Genomic DNA, 21,951 nt, shown 5'->3' on the forward strand with positions numbered 1-21,951 from the left:
GTTAGGTTATGTTTTCTTAAATTTTTTTTTCCTCATTGTACCTAGTGTTACAAAAATGATAAATCATATACTTTTAAAGTTAAGAAAATGAACAGTGTTTAAATCACGAAAAGCAAACTAAAGCTGAAGAGCCACAGCTGACCACTTATTATGTAAACCAAATGTAATTATTATAAGAAAGATTCAATAAAGTATATTTAATTCAAAAAAAAAAAAAAAATTGTATCGAAAAAAAAGATTTTGCATCGAAAATTTTCAAAAAATCTTAAGATTTTTTAATAAACCCAAACATGCTAAAAATGATTTTAAACGCAGGAGAATGTATTTTAATTTGATTTCAGCTGGTTGCACTTGAATTTTCATTGAAATTTTGAAGTTTATTGTAAAAATATTTTTTTTGCCCCCTGATTTTTCGGGCCAATTTTGAAGGGGGGGGGGGGGGGGTGACAAAAACTTTTAAAAATATTTGTACCAGCCTTACAGTTTGGCACACCGCTTTCTGTTTGTTTGGTTCACTTTACCCACTTTGCCCATCCATCGAGAGTCCCATCCAGATGAACAGCATACTCCAGCAGCAGCTGCAAGGTTTACCGTCGTATTGCACCGGTGCGGTGAACTCAAACAGTCAGCTTCCGAATAGCAGTGGGAATTCAAGGATTCCCATTCGTAACGTCGTAACAGACTCAGGTTTATCTTTGTTTTCAGATGATATCAGTCGAATGAATCGAATGTTTACTAGGGTTGTACTCCGTACTATCTGGAATCGCAAGAGAACGAGAGTGTATTGTAAAATTCATGAGAAACCGAGAGCGAACTTCAATGAGAGAACGGTTCATCTCGTGCTCGGCGCCAGAGTGCTACCGTTGTCCGTGGATGCCAGGATCTCTGGAGCCTTGACGGTCTCCGAAGGATGCTGCTGCTGCTGCTGGGATGCTGGCAGATAAAGACTCAACTTCGTACCAAACCTTGCACGAAGAGCTCCCTTAAAAGGACTCGCCTGCCACGGTGGCATCGTTAGTTATTCGACGCTTTCGGACCCGCAAAGAGCTCTTCTCTCCAGGTCTCCCGTGGTCTCGTGTTCGTTCGCGGTTATATGTCTTTGTGTGCTGTCTGTATGTATGTGCGCTCGACCTTTGATTCTCCTCGTCCTGTTTCTGCTGCTGGTTGTTGGTGTTTTTTGGTGGTTTGTGGTGGTGCCACGAGGCGTGTGAAAAATTGTGGGTGGTGTTTTGGTTCGGCCTGGTTTCTGGCACGTGTGAAGGCCCAATAGAAAGGAGTCATAAATCCGGTTTTATCACCTTACCGGAGCGTGTTTCCCCTGGAGTTCCTCTCCGAGCTTAGATCTCCCGCGGTGCGCTCAAGTGGGGGATGTGTTTCAACGCAGAAGGGTGTCTCAATATCAATAAAATATTTTGCATATTACATAAATCTCGCATTTCGGGCTGCTGCTGATAATCTGGTTCACGGTTCGTCGTGTCTGGGGTTTGTTTGGTTCGCGGTTTTTGGTAGTGTGTGCTTGCTCCTTCCGTCGCGCGACTCGTGGAAAATTAATTATCCTTTCTCCCGGCGGTATATCCGATCGTTTAGCCTCGGGGCCAGACCAAAGTGTCACGTGGCAGCACCACGGTTGTGACCTACAACAACAGTCCTTTCAGTCGGGGAGGTGGACAACAACAAAGAAGAGAGCAAAACCAGCTGGAAAGGTCAACGAGGAATAACCAAACACATGTCACACTCTGAGCTGGGACGTTTGCAGCAGTGAGTGGATGACCGGAAACCGGGACAAGGAAAAATAAACGTATCCTAACGGATTCAATCAATTATCGGACTGTGTGGCGGTTCGGCTAACAGGCTGGTCCTTTCCCATGTACCGTGGTCTCTGGCCTGGGACAGGATCCTGTAAGTGGAACCAAAATAATACCCCAAACTCCGTTTCGGGATCAGTAGTGTGGTTCATCATTATTAAAAAAGACAGCATTCTTTACTTTCGTTAGTTTCTCAGTTGATGAAAAGTTATGTCAACCTCATCCGAAAATCAGCCTCTAAGATTTTTTACTCTTTTACTTCATTCATATATAATTTGGTGCTCTTGTGCACCATTTTGAAAGCCGTACAATTAATAAATTTGGTTCAAATTTAAGGGTTTTACGAAGGGTCCAAATGACTCGTGAACATTTTTTGTTTCATCTTGAATGTTTAGTGGTTAGAGGATGAATATTGAATCGACGTATTTTGGCCGTCGTCTTAGATTTAAATTTCTAAATGATTTTAGTGTTATTTAGGGGTCATACTAAAGCTCGACAATAAAAAATGTTACAACGAATTTTACGTTAGAAATTTAATTATTTTATGCGATTCGCATGGATAATTCTTCTTGACCTCGACTTGTATCAAATGACAAAATATTGAATTTCTGAAATCAAAGATTAAGGCGATTGCAAATAACGTCATGATTCGAAATCCGGACACTTAGTAGCATATCATTTTTGTTATAGCTGGTAAAAAATCAAGTTATAAGTTGGAAATGTAGAAATATCATCAGGATGTAGTTTAAACAATATGTTTTAAAAGAATTCATGCAAAACATGTCTTTTCTAACAATTTTTCATTAGAATTTTAAAATTAAAAAGACCTGTTGTGCTTCGAATCTCGGACACTGATAAAGGCTGATTCGAAATCCGGACACTTTTGCGTCGAATTCCGGACACTCGTTTTTTTCTAATGAACCGCACAAACTTGGACTGAAACGTTAATGATGGGCATTCTTTAGGTCGAAAATAAGCTGTTAACATCAAAACAATTGATATTTTATATAAAAATTTGCTAGAACTTAAGAAAATCAAAACCATACATTTCTGCTTTGCCTTCCCGGTGCTTCGTACGCCTATGAAATATTTCAGTAAAATATTTTTTTTATTTTTTTTTTGTGAACTAATAACTTTATTTTATTTATATATTTTGGCACTAACTACACCATTCAAACAAACTTTAAATGAAAGTTCATGTTAGCATTCATCAAATAACACAGTTTTGACCAAATAACTGATGAAACAAGATGAGGTGTCCGGGTTTCGAAGCGTCCGGGAATTCGAATCATTGTTCCAATTCTCCCCCCACCCATCCTTTCAACATCAGGCTGAAATAATAAGGCAAAAAAAATTTATTAAAAATAACAAAAATTCAACGGAAATGAACGTGAAATAGGGTGAAAATAAAAAATCGACAACAGAGATACCCTCGGATTCGATTCCACAGGCAAAAATAAGGAACTGAGAAAATTTTGGGTGAAATTGCCCAAGTAAACACAAGCACTAAATTGAAGTATTAATTCAGTACTAAATCAGCACTGGAATGTTTTGAAGTAGTAAATAAGCTTTGCGAATGCTTCAAAGTACCAAAACTTTGCAGCATTACAACTGGTATTAAATCACCATTTACGACCTTGAAAATGTGCTTCAAAGCATTTGATGTTTATCAACAAAGTAACCCATCAATACGGGAAACATTTCAACCAGGCACGCTCTTATTGACTTTAATCCTTCTCCCGTCATACCGTTCCAATAAGTGTGCGTGCTAAGGCGCAGTTCCCCAAGTGTGCATCAGTTTTATTTTTGCATGGACTGGGTTCAATTCCCGCTGATTGAAGTGTTTTTTTGTTTGTTTTTTTTTGTGGGAAACTGCAGCCTGTAATGAAGCCAAATTTTTCAAAACATATTCCCATAGCACAAAGGACATTATCAAAAGTTCTCTGATAAATTGAATGACTTTTCTCACAAGCAAAAAGCTGCTTTCCGGAAGTCTGATACACTTTGTGAAATTTTGCCAACCGTGGACCTAGCACTCCTCGGAAAAGCAGTTCCCGTTAGCCGTTAGCCAGTGCTTGTCCCTTTTAACCCGTAATTAATTGTACTGCACTTGACTGGCTGGCCGCAATTTGCTGAGTGATAATCGATAATTTCCGTCCAACGAAATGACAACGGAAACTCGAAACAGCAGAAAGAAAGTCTTAATTAATGTTCGATGCATCAACCACATCGATTAAAACTTTCAAAACAAACACCCATTTCAGAATACATCAGTTGGCTGGCGCGCATCCTGGAGGTCGACGAGAAAAATGCAAGAATAACATCAAAGTGTCACACTCGCACATGAAATGGAACAGGAAAAAAAACAAAGGAGGCCCACCACCCACCACCAAGTGTGAGTGGAGCAGCTGTTTTTTCCCCCAGCCTTGACGTCGATAAAGCAGTTTGTTTTTGTTCGAGCTTTCGGCGAAGCATTAAACCGGCATCACTGTGCGCCACTTGAAATATTTCTCAAGGGAAAAGTGCTGATTAAATGTTTTGAAGCATTATTTGCTGGTATTAAATACCAATATAATGCTGATTTAAAGCTGCTATTTAGTGCTTCGCGGTTACTTGGGTGGTTAATGTTTAGGGGTCACTTTTTATCCTTGAAGTAGGTGAAAAAAATCTTTTCATACAAAAACGTCTTCTTTAAATAATTAATTCCTCGTCACGGTTAACTCGGATCGTTTTGCGGTCTTCTACAAATTTGTTGTCATTAAATTTTACATAAGAATCTCACACTTGACAATCATCCATCACCTTCTGGCGGAATTAGGAAAATTTTGCTTTTCCCCACACATTTTTTCGAATTTTCCCATAAAAACTTCAACCATAAAAGCGACTCTTAACTCTTAAACGATTTGGCTCAAAATTGAATTCAAAAAGAATTTTAATTGAATCCCAATAGAAACCCATTTGGGGTTCTAGAATTCCTTTCCACCAAATCTCGAAACACGTTGATTGATATCATATTGAACGGTTTAAGTAAGATATTGGAGAAGAGATAACGCGTTTTGGCAGAATAATAAACTATTTGAACTTTAGAGACATTGACTTTCGATGTATCGAATTTAGCTGAACATCTTTTCCAAAGTTGTTTTACTCTTCTAAGTCTCTAAATTGACAACAACAAAAAGAAAAAAAAGATTTTTCATGTTCCTATGCTGTAATCCAGTTTCTAAAAAAAAAAACAACTTGTGTCTTTAAATAAAAGAGCGAACCACACTACCGAACCTGCTTGCCTAACAATAGCACATATCCTTCCACATTTACAGAGAAAGAAGAAAAAACCCGTGTCAAAGTAAAGTTCGTGGGAAAAAAGCAAGGAAAATATACAAAAAAAAGCCCCGCCGGCAGGCAGGCAGGTGCTTCGACCAAGAAAACAGATATCCGGCCGAGATCCGTTCGAGCGTGCAAAGTGCCCTGAAAATCCTGGAACGAATCGGGTGAAAAGTGGGATTCGGTTTCACCGAGCCATCGCCTAGCCCCAACTAGTAGTGACTGCCCGAAAAAGCAATCTCCTCTCAGAAGTGGTCCAACCAGGCTTTCCAGAGCGTTCAAAGAGTTGGCGATTTGTCCTCGGTGTTCTGTCTGAGAGGGCCGGCGGCAGCTCCCAGCATTGGTGCAGGATCAACGGATTAAGATTACTACTACGGGTCGCGCTTCTTTCTTCCCTTTTTTTGTGAAGCTGTTGTCGGAGAAAAATCGTCAAGACGTGGGGCGAAATCAAGAAAGGTAAGTGCTCAGCCAGTTCACCGTAATGCTTGAAATTCCCCCGGGGATTTGGGAGAGTCGGGTCTGTGGTGTGGCGTAGAGTGAGTCTGTTTGATTGGAGGACATCGGTCTTTGGTTAGAGGACTGTTGAAAGGGTGCAGATTTTCAAAAGCTGTCTAGTAGATTTGAAGTTGGTATACTATTTTTGCAATACGTATCAGAGTCCTGAGATTTTCACACCGCAAAATTACACTTGACATTAAATGTACACGAGAAAACAACTATTCAAAAGCAAAAAAAAATCTTAGTGCCAAGTTGAATAGAAGAAGATATCACTCGACACGTAGGGGAGAGTGGGGAGATTTGATCCCCGGGGACACTTGATCCCAAGCCTGTATCTCGTCAGCATGTGGGTAAAACAATAAGCTTTGTTCTAGAAAGTTGTGCGAAATTGACTAAAACTCATGGTAGAAAACAAAGAAAAAAATTAAAAAATGTTTAGATTGAGTTACACACATTTTTCTAAGAAGTGCTGCAAAAAACTTCCAAGAGATCTTTTTTCTTTGTTTTGATAAGTATAGAAAACACTCAAAAATTATTCAAAAAAATATTTTTTATACATGAATTGTTTGATAAACATATCAACTCCAAAACCCTTACGCATTTGACTTTAAATTTATCGTCATACTATTTTTACAATCAATTGTTTAAAAAAGTGCGTTTAGGGAGACTTGATCCCTGAATTTTTACAGTCACTGGAATCAGCCTCAAGATTAAATAATTGGGCTGGGTTTTCGTACATAGTTTTCTTTAGTATAGTTGTTTATAACTTACTGCAGTTTGAACCATTTTTCAAAAGTTTTGTAAGCAAAAATTACCAGCTTTTGTAAACATGCTCAATTTTGGTCTAAAAAAGAAAATTTGATGTTTTTAAATATTTTGCATGCTAAACTTGTTATATGTTGAACACAAACGTACAAGTTTAATGTGAAATTGCTGTAACTTATAGAAAATTAAAAGTTTGGATGAATAAGAAACATTTTGCTTAAGATTTCTTCAAAATGTTGGAAGGGGGATCAAGTTACCCCCAACATTTTGAAAATGCCGGTTTAAAATATTTTTTTAAAACGCTTGGCATGATTCGAAGAGTTTATCTCATGAAATACCCTTATCAGCCAAACATAGTTGAATGTTTAAGCTTTCAATTCATGCAAAAAGATCATAGTTTTTTGAGAAATTGACAGAGTTATGTGCGATACAAAAAAAGGGGATCAAGTCTCCCCACTCTCCCCTACCCTTCAGAAGATGATGTTATAATTAATTTCATTTCACTTTTCTCCGACATACCTCTGGCAGTACTTTGCAGCATAACTGCAAGGAAAAGAAGCCTTGAGTTCGCCTTGCATTTTAGCTGTGGGTGAGTGTTTTTTTTCTTCTTCGTGGAAATGGTAGAAAAATATGTACAACAGGTACCGTTGCAAGCTGCTTTGCTCGTTACGTTCGGAATAATTCATTTTCCGTGCTTAATGAATTCCTGCTACATGCTGAAGTGCTAAGTTCACTTCACTGGAGTTTTCATTTAAGAAGGGCAAACGTGCTTTTATTGCGGAAACTTTGTAATTCTTTGAAAAGTAGTTTGAGTGAATATTATTTTTAATCAAACTTCAGAGTTTAAAGTAGTCACACTTAAATATGTGGTTCAAGTGAAAACAAGTGTACTGTTTTTGTCGTACTTTATCCATTCTCATTTTCTAGATATGTGCGCTACCCGAGTGAAAATTTTCCTTCTTTTTGCTTTTTTGTCCTTGGAAATTTATGTATGTCTACATAGTGCTAGGAGCAACTGTGTTCCTCAGAAATGTCCTTTTGAATGTTTCAAGGCTGTTGCAAAAACTGTACGACGAAAAATTAAATTAAAAAATCTTTCTTATTGTGTGGACATAGCAGTGCCATGTTTAAGCCCAAGAGGTGGCGGAAGGGGGTGGGAGTAGGTTTTTTTGAGGTTTTTGTTATGATCATTTTTAAAGCCAGATCACTGTTGTTTCAATAAAGAATATGTCCAGATTCATCGTGTGTTGGAATCTCAAGTGTTTATCACATATGTGATTGTTCTGTGCGTTTTTTTATCTCAGTAATTTGAATCAGAAAGGTGTCCGGATTCGTTTTTCGACCCATCTTTTGTTATGACTTTATACAGTATGTAAAAAAAGTATTTACACCCCTTGGTCACTATGCATATTTTGTGATGAAACATGTAAAAAATTTAAAGTTTGACAGGAACCTAGTACTACGTTTTGTTCAGAAACTCATGCCAAACATTTTGCTACAAAAAGCTCATGAAAAGATGATTTCTATAAAAAGTTATATAACAAATACTATTACGAAAATAAAAAAGGTGCAAAAAAAGTTTGTACACCTTTCGAAAAATTAACATAAATAATGTTATTTGTTGACAAATCACCATAAATCCAGTCTCCCAACTCCAAATAGGCATCCTTGACTGACTAAAAAAATAATTTGGATTGAATATAAAGTTTACTAACTACTTAGTATAAAAGTTTATATAACTCTGGAAATTCTATATAAAACTTATCTAAACTTAATTTTGCAAACTTTTAATTCAAATAAATGTCAATATATTACCATAGAATTGCTAAATAAACATTTTGGAGTGGGTATAACACCGTTTTGGGGGTATTTGTATCGATAGAATAGATTTTTCGTTGGAATTTCGTACCAACCCGGAATTACGTCGTCGGAAAATCCGCCGGCATCTGAACCGGTCCTCAATTCACAAGTCAACCTATGTGGCATCAGAAAGGGCATAAAATTTCCGATCTTTTGATACCCATACATCTAGGTTTTCTATAAAACCCACGTTTTTAAATACCTAAGCAAAAACGTTGTTATGGTTTCGTTTGAGCAACCTGCCAAAAATGTATGGAATTTTGTAATTTTTGTTCTCGTGGATCAAACATACTTTTTGCCCAGGTATTTAAAAACGTAGGTTTTAAAGAAAACCTAGATGTATGGGTATCAAAAGATCGGAAATTTTATGCCCTTTCCGATTCCACATAGGTTGAATTGTGAATCGTGGACCGGTTCGAATGCCGGCGGATTTTCCTACACAGAAAAAAATATTCGTGTAGATTTACATTACTTATCATGTACCAAAAGGTATCATGATAAATGATGTATATTTACATCGACTTAATTGGAAATTTACATGACTTTCATTGTAAACTCTCATATTGAAAATCTGTTGAAATCGTGTAAATTTCCAACAAATCTAATGTAAACTTCGCCGACCAAAAAAAATTTTTTGCTTCATTGAATCTAGAATTCGATGTCACTTCTTAATTCTAGATTCAATGAAGCAATTGCTAGATTGTTAAATTCAACTTTGTGATCTTGCGTCTGCCGTCCACCTCGCGAGCCTTGTCCACCAGGTCTATTTCAAAACTTTAGCATTCTGTAATTTGGAAGAGTCGAATTCGCATTGTAATCAAAAATTATTTGAAAGAGAATTATCCCGAAACGATAGTTTATGAAAATTTACAACACTGGATGTGTAAACTGGAAAACTTACATTATTGAGATTTCAACTGTCATCGGTTGACATCAGGTCCACACGTTGATTCTTGCGGTCCGACTTGATCTTTATTACTTTGCGCTCGGCAATGGCCACGGCCGGATCGACCCGTTTAAAGCATTTGACGAAAACTGCGACTATGACTCTGCTGCCCTCTTGAAGTCGTCGTATTCAAACAAGACCCCGTCGACGGAGATCTGCAACATTCCTTCTAGTGGGCGTAGTATTTCCTGTGAATACCTGCAAATAGCTTACGTTTAACTAAGTAAAAAATAGTTGCCCAAACAACAGAGCTTTATCAATCAATGGAACAAAAAATATTTCCATTCAAATTTAAATGTGGAAGTGTTATCCTTTTAGGTCGAATCTAGTCCGCGACTTGCAGTTGTCGTTTGAGATAACTCACCTGATGCATTCCACATCATTTTTCTCATCGAAACTCCGTTGTTGTTGTCAGGATCAGGCTGATCTATGTCTTTGCTTCCGCCAGGTGTACCAGAACGTTGTGAAGCGGAACTTTCCCAAGTCGCAACGGTGATAAATTTGCGCTCGGTGAACACACGACGGTATCAGGACTTTGTCTGGACCAGTCCAGTCCGACGATCGTTTGCAGCTGCAGTGCCACATGTGTCCGACCAGAACGGATGTTTCAGAACTTGACGATCACGCAACCTTGCAGGTCAGTAGAGGCACCAGGACATGTTGACCTCTAGAAAAACGTCTGAAAGTTTTGAACAACAAATTAGTTCAAAATATATCGTTTTCTTTTTAAGAAAACCACAAACCTCCTTCAAATTTCGTGAAGTCTTCAGCTGCTCCCAGTCCTGATCCGTGTTTGCACTTTCTCGAGGGCCATAAATCACTCTCACTAATGCTTTTTGCGATTATTCGAAAATTTAGTAAAAACATGTAAACTCCTGGAAAGATCCAAACCAGTTTTGTTTTGATTTTGAAAAAATGACGCAACTCCAGTGGCTGAGTTCATGGTAACATCAGCGTTGTCATCAGGTCTGTATTTCGTTCTGAAAAAGTCTGTATTTAACATTTTGTCGATTTAACCCAGTGAGAATTTTGGCATTAGCCTCGAGTAGATTAAGACTCGATCTCGATTAATCGACTCGAAATAAGGGAAAAGTACACGTATCTCTGGTAGTTTAAGAATTCGGTTCAACTCAATTAAATGGCTTTTAGCACAAATTTGTATTATTTTTAACAACCAAAGTGCTAATTGTGAAGAAAAAAAATCATGAATGCTAATATTTTTCAAACGATGTTTTTAAATAGAGCTTGGAAAGGAAACGAGTTTAGCCTTTTACATTGTTTCAAATTCAAATCCAAATCCAATTGTTTCAAATTCAAATCCAGAACTTGGTAAATATTTACCCATAAAGCATTTCGTCCAGATAAATTAAATTTAGTTCCTGCAGTTCAACTAAGATAACATTTTTTGACGAAGAACTTCGTCTTAGGGCTCTATACAGGGTAGCAATCCAAAATTTCCAAATGAAACCGAAAAATGAAACGCCTTCCCCAAGCAGAGGAGAAAATCACAGAAGCAGCGCGGCCGACGGTTTTGATATAAATATAAACGCCACCCCCTCCACAGCATTAGTTTAGTCGGTGGTCTACCACCGAAGCGAGAGGAGCTCAGCTCTTCTCGCGAGCGCCAGCCTTCTCTCTTCCCTACAAAACCACGGGAAATTTGAAGGCAGGCTTCAGTCGGTGGTCTACCACCGAAGCGAGAGGAGCTCAGCTCCTCTCGCAAGCGCCACCAGGTGGCGTTTTCAGGAACTAGCCTTCCCGATTCCCTACAAAACCATGGGAAATCTGAAGGCTGGCTTCAGTCGGTGGTCTACCACCGAAGCGAGAGGAGCTCAGCTCCTCTCGCAAGCGCCACCAAGCGCTTGGCAGTAGTGACCACCACCTGGATTTTGATACTGGACGTGAAATATGACATTTTGGCAGTAGTGGCCACCACCTGAAGTGGCCGGATGCCCCGGGGGTGTTCCGATAGGGGGACATTTGCGGAACCATAAGAGTTGGGGGAATTTGGGTATCAAACATTAGCGTTTTTGATACTGGACATGAAATTTGACATTTCGGCAATAGTGGCCACCACCTGGAGTGGCCGGAGGCCCCTGGGATGTTCCGATAAGGGGACATTTGCGGAACCATAAGAGTTGGGGCAATATGGGTATCAAACTTCAGGGTTTTTGATACTGGACATGAAATTTGAAATTGGCGGAACCATAAGAGTTGGGGCAATAAAGGTATCAAAATGTAGCTGCTCCTCTGTGATGTTGCTGCACGGTTACGCAAAACGGAAATGAAATTAAATCCAGCCTCGGAATCAGAATCACCTCGAAATTTACGAGCGATTACATATGTGTGTGTGTGAGTGTAAGCGCGTGCAGTCCAAAGGGCTTTTGTTAATTTGATTTGATTAACCGCGGTGGATTTTCTTGAAATAATTCGAACTGTCAAAAATCCAACAAAGCATCTACCGGTGGATACTTTTCTACCACTGATTTTTGTGCGATCAATGTGATAGATGCTTTGGTGGATTTTTGACAGTTCGAATTATTTCAAGAAAATCCACCGCGGTTAACCAAATCAAATTAACAAAACCCCTAAAAAATCTGAGCCTGCTGCGTTGCCAAATAGAGTTATCTAAGCCCGATCTCACGCACACTAGCACACCATTTGTTTTTGCTGGCGGGTACAAATTTTAACCTAGAAATCCTCCGTGTACGTACACGCAATACATGCGCACGTAGATAACTCTATTGTTGGCCGATGCGCCAAACGCAAAACAAGAATCACCGTGTTGGTGTCGTTTCGTTCGAATCCAGATGAATACAACCACATCAGCAGATTTACCCTTCGATGCGAAAGCAAATACGTGTGTATGTACGGGGGCGCGCGCAGTGACAAAAAGAGGGGAAGTAATAGCGAAGTAGAAGTATAAAAATGCGTTCTACCCTTTCCACTCCACTTAGTTGCCACCGAGATGCTGAACAAGTCGGGTCGGCTCATATCTGAGCCGCAGACGGGTGAAGCAGCAGCAGCAGGGAGAGAGAGAGCCCTAGCAACGCAAATTCTCTCTTCCGGAGAAGAATTTCTTCTGAAAAATTAGCTTTATTTTCTAGAGAGAGAGAGAGAGAATCGGAGAGCAGCACCGAAGAGGGCAAATTGTGTGCGAATGCCGTAGAATGACACATCAAATGCCGTAGGATGGCAGATTCAAGAAAATTGCCAAATGCGCGTTCACACACACATACACACACACTCCCGTTTCATGGTACACGCTGATTGGGTTCGATGCGTCGAGTTTCCCTTCCACGGATGTTCGATTGATGTATCTAAATTCGTCACCTGAAAAGGCCATCAAAGACTGCGACCAACTACAGATACACCCGGGGACGAGCAAAACCGCCAGCTGAGGCAACTTTTAGGCAGTGGAGTAAAATCGTTTAACCTAGTAGACTGTGTGAAAATTGTTGTAGCCCTGTTGTATGGGTTAGTACAACGAATCTACTACGAGCTCGTGTAATTGGTCACGGCCCCGGGATGCACAGCCGGGTCAGTCAGGAAGCTTCCCCCAATTCGTTCAAAGATTTTGTTTACGCCAGTGCACAGTGTTCGCAATGGCAAAATTAAGTGGAATAAATTGATAACTCCTTTATTTGACGTCCTAGCCAAATGGTGTCTTCGGAAGAGTTGTTGTACTTGATAAGGGCTATTTTTTGAAGTTATTGACTACAGGGTGACGACCTTCCATGGTGTCAACCAAAAACTAACTTTGTTGGATGACGTTGTAGGGCTTTGGTGTCTTCGGCAAAGTTGTAGAGGAGAAAATTTCATGAAAGTTTGTCGAAAGCACCAAATTTGTAGCTCTTAATCTACTCGAGATATACGCCATTTTTGCAAAAATGGTTCAAAAAAGCACTTTTTTGGTGATAACTCAAAATGATAGCATTTTAGCGGCCTACTATGTTCTGAAGAGTTGTTTATGACATAAAATTACACATCTTTGCCGAAGTCAGCAAAATGTTTTGAGCCTTTATTGAAGAGTTATAACAATTTTTATGTGATTTTGAGCCTGTTTTCAAGTTGCTATGTTTTCAAAATGGCGCATTTTGGTGCAAAACCGAACAATGCACCTGAAAGTACACACTTTCAACTACATTTCCTGAAAATATCTCCGTGTCTATCCGTGTCTATTTTTAGATATCTCGATTCGAAATTGACGGTTTTTAATCAATTCATTTATATTTTAATGCGGAATCTTATTGAAAACGTGGTAATAATCGGTAAATTGATCGATTTTTATGGAAAATACATTGTTTATGCTTAAAATTATGACACACATTCTAAAATTATGAATAAAAACATGTTCAGCCCAAAAATAATGTAAATTAAAATTTTAAATAATTGTTCGTATTTAAAATTAAATATTAAAATTTCCTTTTATATTTTATAGACAAAGTATTTTCCATAAAAATTGATCAATTTTCCCTTCAATTCACCGATTTTCAACTCGTATTCTACATGATTGCGATTAACATTTATAAATAGATTGATTAAAAACCGTCAAATTCAAATCGAGATATCTAAAAATAGACACGGATAGACACGGAGATATTTTCAGGAAATGTAGTTGAAAGTGTGTACTTTCAGGTGCATTGTTCGTTTTTGCCCCAAAATGCGCCATTTTGAAAACATAGCAACTTGAAAATAGGCTTAAAATCACATAAAAATGGTTATAACTCTTCAATAAAGGCTCAAAACATTTTGCTGTCTTCCGCAAAGATGTGTAATTTTATGTCATAAACAACTCTTCAGAACATAGTAGGCCGCTAAAATGCTATCATTTTGAGTTATCACCAAAAAAGTGCTTTTTTGAACCATTTTTGCAAAAATGGGGTATATCTCGAGTAGATTAAGAGCTAAAAATTTGGTGCTTTCGACAAACTTTCATGAAATTTTCTCCTCTACAACTTTGCCGAAGACACCAAAGCCCTACAACGTCATCCAACAAAGTTAGTTTTTGGTTGACACCCTGGAAGGTCGTCACCCTGTATGTCAATAACTTCAAAAAATAGCCCTTATCAAGTACAACAACTCTTCCGAAGACAACATTTTGCTAGGACGTCAAATAAAGGAGTTATCAATTTATTCCACTTAATTTTGCCATTCCGAACACTGTGCAGTGGTGGCCAAAACCTGGAGTGGCCGGTGCCCTCAAAGAAGGTTCCCCCGGGGCCTGGGGGGACATTTACAGAACCATACGAGTTTTGGCAATATGGGTATCAAAATTTATGGTTTTTGATACTGGCCATTTCGACAGTGGTGGCCAAAACCTGGAGTGGACGGTGCCCTCAAAGAAGGTTCCCCCGGGGCCCGGAGGGCCTTTTACAGAACCATATGAGTTGTGGCAATATGGGTATCAAAATTCATGGTTTTTGATACTGAACATGAAAATGGCCATTTCGGCAGTGGTGGCTAAAACCTGGAGTGGCCGGTGCCCTCAAAGAAGGTTCCCCCGGGGCCCGGAGGGCCTTTTACAGAACCATATGAGTTTCGGCAATATGGGTATCAAAATTCATGGTTTTTGATACTGAACATGATAATGGCCATTTCGGCAGTGGTGGCTAAAACCTGGAGTGGCCGGTGCCCTCAAAGAAGGTTCCCCCGGGGCCCGGAGGGCCTTTTACAGATCCATACGAGTTTTGGCAATATGGGTATCAAAATTCATGGTTTTTGATACTGAACATGAAAATGGCCATTTCGGCAGTAGTGGCCACAACCTGTACTGGCTGGTGCCCTCGAAGCAGGTTCTCCCGGGGCCCGGGGGACATTTACAGAACCATACGAGTTGTGGCAATATGGGTATCAAAATTCATGGTTTTTGATACTGAACTAAAATTGACATTTCGACAGTAGTGGCCACAACCTGGAGTGACCGGTGCCCTCAAAGCAGGTTCCTCTTGGGCCCAGGGTAACATTAACCGAAACATACGGGTTGTTGCAATATGGGTATCAAAATTCATTGTTTTGATATTGAACCTGCAAATGGCCATTTCGACAGTAGTGGCCACAACCTGGAGTTGCCGGTGCCCTCATGGAAAGTTCACCTTGGGGGAACATTTAGGACAATTTTGCCGACAAATCTATGAAACAAAATACAATAATCTTATCCCAGATTTCACTAGCAATCCAAAAACTCATTCAAAATGTTTGGTCCTATGTCTTTCGGTTATGTCTCTGACATACCATCTTGAACTTTTTGGCAATATGAGTAATAAATCGCTGGGGGTAATAAATCGATAATTGCGAAATTATTGAAATTGAGAATAACTCTTTCGTAATCAATTTGAGCCCTAAAAGGGCTTTTTAATGCTTGCTGTTGAAATTTACTTGGCTGTCGCCGATGGCTGGCAAGAGCCTTGCCAAAACATTTCCCCATCGCGAACAACATTGATCCCTTCCAGGTTCGGTCTGCCCCTTCGCCGCGATGCTTCTCCGCCTTCAGCTATCTTTGTTGCCGCTGTGTCGTCCCTTCCTCGTAGACTGTCGAGAGTGATTTGAGTACGCAAATGAAATAGATTTTCGTTTTGGGATTTCGTGGAACGAAGAAATCTAGGTGGCGAATGCCGTAGGAAGTAGGAAATGCCAAGAAACGCAAATAATAAAACTATAAAAAAAATCATTAACTTTTGTGTCCGAAGTTCTTCGTCATGATGGTTATGCCTGTAGCATTACCACTGCACCTTTTTTTTTTTGCAATCGTAGTCGAACTAAAATGTATGGAAAAAAATACTCAGTAAAGTGCGATTAATCGTATTAAGGTTACAGATATTTACACTTGTGCATTACGTTTTTAAAACATGGCACGACCCTTCTGTACACCACACTGAATGCCACGACAGCATATTAGTCACGCGCTGGGGGCCCTGCCAAAGCTCAGCCAGATCGAACTGTCATGCAAGTGTCAAAATAAGAAAAAAAACACCGCGCTTCATCTGGGACATCATCTGAAAAATATTTCTTTAAAAAAATCAATTTAAGTAATAGGAAAAGATAAAAAAAGAATTGTTACAGTACCGATTCGCTAAGGACCACAAGCGCAGGTTTAGCATCAGTCCAGTCAGACTTCGCCGTAGAAGATGCCACCCGTAACAAAACCGATCTTCACCGAGGTGCACCTGATATCGATTCAACATCCCAGCCAGCAGCACTGGAAGAAGCTGGCCGTAAAGTACATGTGCCCTGGGGAATCTCTTTCTGCGGCTAGTAGCTGTAGAAGAAGATTTTCATCTATCAATGAGGCTCGGCACAACCTGGTAGAAGTCCTGATCCAGATGCTGCACTAGCACCAAACGGGGAAGAAAGAGGCGGATGGACGTTGCAAGTTCCGGTGCAGCCGAAGAGGAAAATGATGTTCCGTAAGTGCCAAGTCGCCACAAAGATGACAATTGATCTGATTGTTTGCTGTGTAATTTGTTTAAACATCCTTTATGGTAAGAAAAGGCTAAATGAATATCAAATGCATCTGAAAGTCGACGCTATTTCAATTTAATCTTTCCAATACTTACTGAATATTTTATTGCCCTAAACGACGGTACAATAACACCGCAGGCTGGATTCTTTCTCGATTCCTGCATAAATAATCGCGCATTCAATTATAATTGCGACCGCTTCCAAACAACAATTTCTTTGAACTGTTTTGTTTTGATTAGCTGTCACTCGAAAAATAGCTGTTGCAATGGAAGTTTACATGCTTTCCAATTTACATTATTTATGATTTACATTGATTTCGTGATTTACATGTTTAGGATCTGTTTATAAATTGCAAAATCAGTTTCATTTACATGAGATTTGTTGATTACATGCAAACAGATTTTACATGATCGCCTTTTACATCTGATTTAGCAGTTTACATGTGATTTAATTTTTACATGTTCCAAATTTACATTTAAAACATAGTTTACATGACGTGGAAATATACATATTTTTTTCTGTGTACGACGTAATTCCGGGTTGGTACGAAATTCCAACGAAAAATCTATTCTATCGATACAAATACCCCCAAAACGGTGTTATACCCACTCCAAAATATTTATTTAGCAATTCTATGGTAATATATTGACATTTATTTGAATTAAAAGTTTGCAAAATTAAGTTTAGATAAGTTGTATATAGAATTTCCAGAGTTATATAAACTTTAAACTAAGTAGTTAGTAAACTGTATATTCAATCCAAATTATTTTTTTTATCAGTCAAGGATGCCTATTTGGAGTTGGGAGACTGGATTTATGGTGATTTGTCAACAAATAACATTTTTTTGCACCTTTTTTATTTTCGTAATAGTATTTGTTATATAACTTTTTATAGAAATCATCTTTTCATGAGCTTTTTGTAGCAAAATGTTTGGCATGAGTTTCTGAACAAAACGTAGTACTAGGTTCCTGTCAAACTTTAAATTTTTCACATGTTTCATCACAAAATGTGCATAGTGCCCAAGGGGTGTAAATACTTTTTTTACATACTGTACAGTATATTAAAAAAATGTACACCTCTTGGGCACTATACACATAAACGTTGTTCAGAAGCTCATTCCGAACATTTTGTCACAAAAAGTTCATGAAAAGATGAATTCTATGAAAAGTTCCATAACCAATAAATAAAAATTAAACTGCAAAAAACGGGCAAAACGGCCTTTTGAAATATCAACATAAATAAAATTATAATACACATTTTATGTTCAAAAATCAACATTACTCCAGTGTTTGATGTTTCAACAATAGGCAACTAAGACTGATAAGAAAAATAATTTGGATTGAATTTAAAGTTTACTATTTACATAGTATGTTATATATATAATACTCTGGACATTCTATGTAAAACTTAACAAAACTTAATTTTTAAAACTATTAACTCAACTAAATGTCCATATTTTACCTAGGGCGTCCCCACGAAAACAGCATGATTCGAAAAATAAGTTCTCCGATCGGGCTCAAATTTTTTCTGGAGGTTCCTTGGCCAAAATAATTACACCCGTATTTTTTTGTTTGGCCATTATGGTGACCTACGCCGTGTAAGGTTGGTCCGAAAAAATTGCCATTTTCGTCGATTTTCGCAAAACCACTTTTTTCAAAAAGTTATATCCCCGCGCCATTCAATCCGATTTTAGCTGTTTTAGACGCAGAAGAAAGGTGATTAGTTTGGCTATTTGGGGAAAAAAGTAAAAAGTTTCCATAATCTAGCTTAATATATGAAATGGTCGTATGACAACTCAAAATGCTGTTTTGAAGGTCTTGGGATCAAAGAGCCTATGTCTGAAAATATTTTTACCTGATTCCTCGGAAAATTTTACACAACATCTCAAAAAATGGTGATGTTTTGTTTTCAATTTTCTGAGATACGTTTAAAATAAAAACTGTGTTTTTCGACGCGCCACGCGCAAAAATGGAAAAATGACGAAAACGGCAAAAAAACGACATTTTTCACAAAAACTGCGATAACTTGAAAATTTCAGCTATGACCTTTACATGTTAGGATACCAAAAGTTGCGTATTTCAATTACAAAAATCGCTCCGGATGCCGGTTTTTGATGAAAAGGTATTTTTTTAATAGAAGGTATCCTTTTTAATGTATAAAAAATCCCGGGATTCGGGAATTCCCGGTTTTGGATAAATGTTGTTATTTTTGTCCCTGGAATTCCCGGGATGGACGCCCTAATTTTACCAAACAAAATGCTATATAAACAGGGTCATTCCATTCCCCAGAATCCTATTTCCCAGAATGAGCCATTCCCCAGAAACTCATTTCCCAGAAAAGTTTTATTTTTATTATGAATTTACTTTATTTCAAAAAGTGATCAGTTTTAAAGTGTGAAATGTTCAGATTTCGCCATTATTGTGATAACTTCTGGAGCAACACGAGAAAAGGGTGGATAAGCATTTTGACAGCATGAACAATTTTGCAAATTCCGAGCCAACAGGTAACTTTTTCACAAAAATCGAAATGTAAATCAATAGCTGGCCTTCCCAGCTACCATTTAACACTGCGAGTTTTGTTAAATAGTTTACTTTTGCTCAGAATTAGCAAAATAGTGCTGGCTGTCAAATTGCTTATGCGCCCTTTTCAAATGTTGCTCCAGACTTCTGACAAAAGTTGGAAACCGGTTCCGTGGCTTAATGGTTGCCGCTTCAATAACATCCCAGGGCCATCTCATATAGAGTTATCTACGTGCGCATGTATTGCGTGTACGTACACGAAAAAAAGTGAGGTTAAATTTTGTACCAGCCAGCAAAACAAATGGTGTGCTAGTGTGTGTGAGATCGGGCTTAGATAGCTCTATACTCATGAACTGGACGAAGGAGTCGTGGATTGCCTGGCCCGAGTAATCTGCATTACCGATATATGCCTGTACTATTTCAGAAGAAATCGTTAGCCATAGAAAGGCTTCAAAGGTCCTTGAGATATATGGTGGTTACTAACCGAACCGTCTCAGTTGAAATATACTATGGTGATGGCCAAGTCCTGCCAAGACGGGGGTTCAAATACATACATACATACTAGGGTGGGTACGTTTTTCAAAAAGTTCTCGGATCAAGTTTTAGTATGGTTCCCCTGGTAGGACATGCCCATAGGGACTTTCATGCCAAATATCAGCTCATTTGGTTGTAAACTGGCTGCGCGCATCAGGGTTAAAGTTTACATGGGAATTACTATGGGAAATTGGAACTTTTTGTTCAAACGCTCCTACAGGTCTGGGAAAATTACGCGCCAACTTCTGGTATGGTCAGGCCTATGGGGAAAGGTCTGGAGAACACTTTTCCCGAAGAGAGCATATGGATTCGTTGTCCCTAGACCTGGCGCATCGACAAAACATCCGATGTTTCCGGAATCAACGGTTTTCCCTCAAAAAGCATCAAATTTTCCTTAGCATGCTATGAAAGCTTGATGAACATCGCGACGCCATACGTTAGGCAGCTACCACGAGGGTGAGAAACGGCTGGAATATTTAATTGCAAACCTTTTTTTAACTAGAAAATGATCATTTCGAGTAATCCTGATATTATTTAGTCGAATTCCGAATTTTTGCATAGCGAATTTGTATTTTTTTTGCAAATATTTCAACCACGTGGTAGCTGCCTGACGTATGGCGTCGCGATGTTCATCAAGCTTTCATAGCATGCTAAGGAAAATTTGCTTTTGAGGGAAAACCGTTGAATCCGGAGACATCGCATGTTTTGTCGATGCGCCAGGTCTAGGGACAACGAATCCATATGCTCTCTTCGGGAAAAGTGTTTTCCAGACCATTCCCCTTAGGCCTGAACATACCAGAAGTTGGCGCGTTATTTTCCCAGACCTGTAGGAGCGTTTGAACAAAATTTCCAATTTTCCCATAGTAATTCCCATTTAAACTTTAACCCTGAAGCGCGCAGCCAGTTTACAACCAAATGAGCTGATATTTGGCATGAAAGTCCCTATGGGCATGTCCTACCAGGGGAACCATACTTAAACTTGATCCGAGAACTTTTTGAAAAACGTACCCACCCTAATACATACATTCATACATACATACATACATACATACATACATACATAACTTCTAACAAAACTTGAATGATTCCTTCTCTGCTCTAAAGAAGGAAAAACTCTCTTGTTTGTCAGTACTGCTGACAAAAGTTGAAATTTCTCTTTAAAGTTGAATTCTGACTTGTGATATCTGCAGCATGCTGACACAAGTTGTTCTGGGGAGTGGGATTCTGGGGAATGGGTTAGGACTGAAAAATTACCGTTTATCTTTTGAATATTTTTTTTCGAAAAAATTACTTTGAAAAATATTTGCAACGCCCCTATTATTTCATCTAAAGCTGACAGAAACGCTTCAAATACATTCTAATATGTTGTATCTAAGTGATAACAGTTCAATTGTTAGCAAATTTACATGGTGTTTCATGTATTGCTCATCTTGCCCCACTAGTTGAGTAGAACGAGCTGAAAATCAATAATTTTAAAACCATTTTTTATTGCGAAATTCAAGATTTTTTAGAAACTTGTTTTATCAAAGTCTTAGTCAAGACCTGGAATATGATGATTTTCACAACATCAGTCAGATTTTTAACGTTTTTAATGGTTTTTAACGAACAATTCTTTAGCTTGTTACCTTCCTCTACCTCATTTTTCTCTGTGTTGTGACCATTATTCTTTCAAATATGAACTGAAAAAAGCTTTTATGTAATCTTCTTGTGATAACACGGAGGCGGAGATGCTTGTATCATCAGCAAAAAGTGATTTCTGACATCCTGGGAGCAAATCAGACAAGTCAGAAGTAAAGTATTGTATACAATTTTACCCAAAATGCTAACTTGAGGGACGCCAGCACGTACTGGTATTTGATCAGATTTGCAGTTCTAAAAACAAACAATTATTTTGAATAATTTTGACGACTTTGTCGGATAACACGGAAAAAAAAGTGTTCCGGAAATCATGCAAATCGTACCATGAAATCGTGAATATCGCGATTTTTACTTTACGAATTTTTGAACTATGCATATTGGGCACGAATTATCCAGGAATCGTGAATAAATATGCATGACTTTCCATGGCCGATTTCACTCGTAAACGTGAATAATGTTCATGATTTCATGAAATAGATGCATGTAGTCGTGAAAAATATTCACGATTTTATGAATAAAAATTCATGATTACGGTCGAAAAAATATACATCGTGAATAAAAATTCATGATTTCATGCATAAAATTCATGAAATCGTGATTTTTT

General features: G+C 38.5%; 1 protein-coding gene and 1 long non-coding RNA gene across 7 annotated transcripts in view; one reads left to right on the plus strand and one right to left on the minus strand.

The window, feature by feature from the left end:
* Positions 1-1,032: 1,032 nt before the first annotated feature.
* Positions 1,033-21,951, plus strand: part of LOC120413376 (uncharacterized) — a 266,874-nt gene continuing 245,955 nt past the window's right edge. For 2 of the 6 annotated variants that reach the window (XM_039574167.2, XM_052709510.1), the window contains exons 1-2: positions 1,034-1,899; positions 5,123-5,582. The gene's annotated coding sequence lies outside the window, so the exon portion shown is untranslated. Of the gene's footprint in view, positions 1,900-5,122; positions 5,583-21,951 lie in introns of all 6 variants that reach the window. The other 4 variants (XM_039574175.2, XM_039574169.2, XM_039574170.2 and 1 more) reach the window with 4 other exon arrangements.
* LOC120413380 (uncharacterized) lies at positions 9,019-10,078 on the minus strand. The gene is made up of 3 exons (XR_005604938.1): positions 9,939-10,078; positions 9,560-9,874; positions 9,019-9,393 (listed from the first exon to the last, which is right to left on the minus strand). It is a non-coding gene; the product is annotated as an uncharacterized LOC120413380 (long non-coding RNA).

This window comes from Culex pipiens, chromosome 3 (assembly GCF_016801865.2).
Source record: "Culex pipiens pallens isolate TS chromosome 3, TS_CPP_V2, whole genome shotgun sequence".
Lineage (NCBI taxonomy): Eukaryota > Metazoa > Arthropoda > Insecta > Diptera > Culicidae > Culex > Culex pipiens.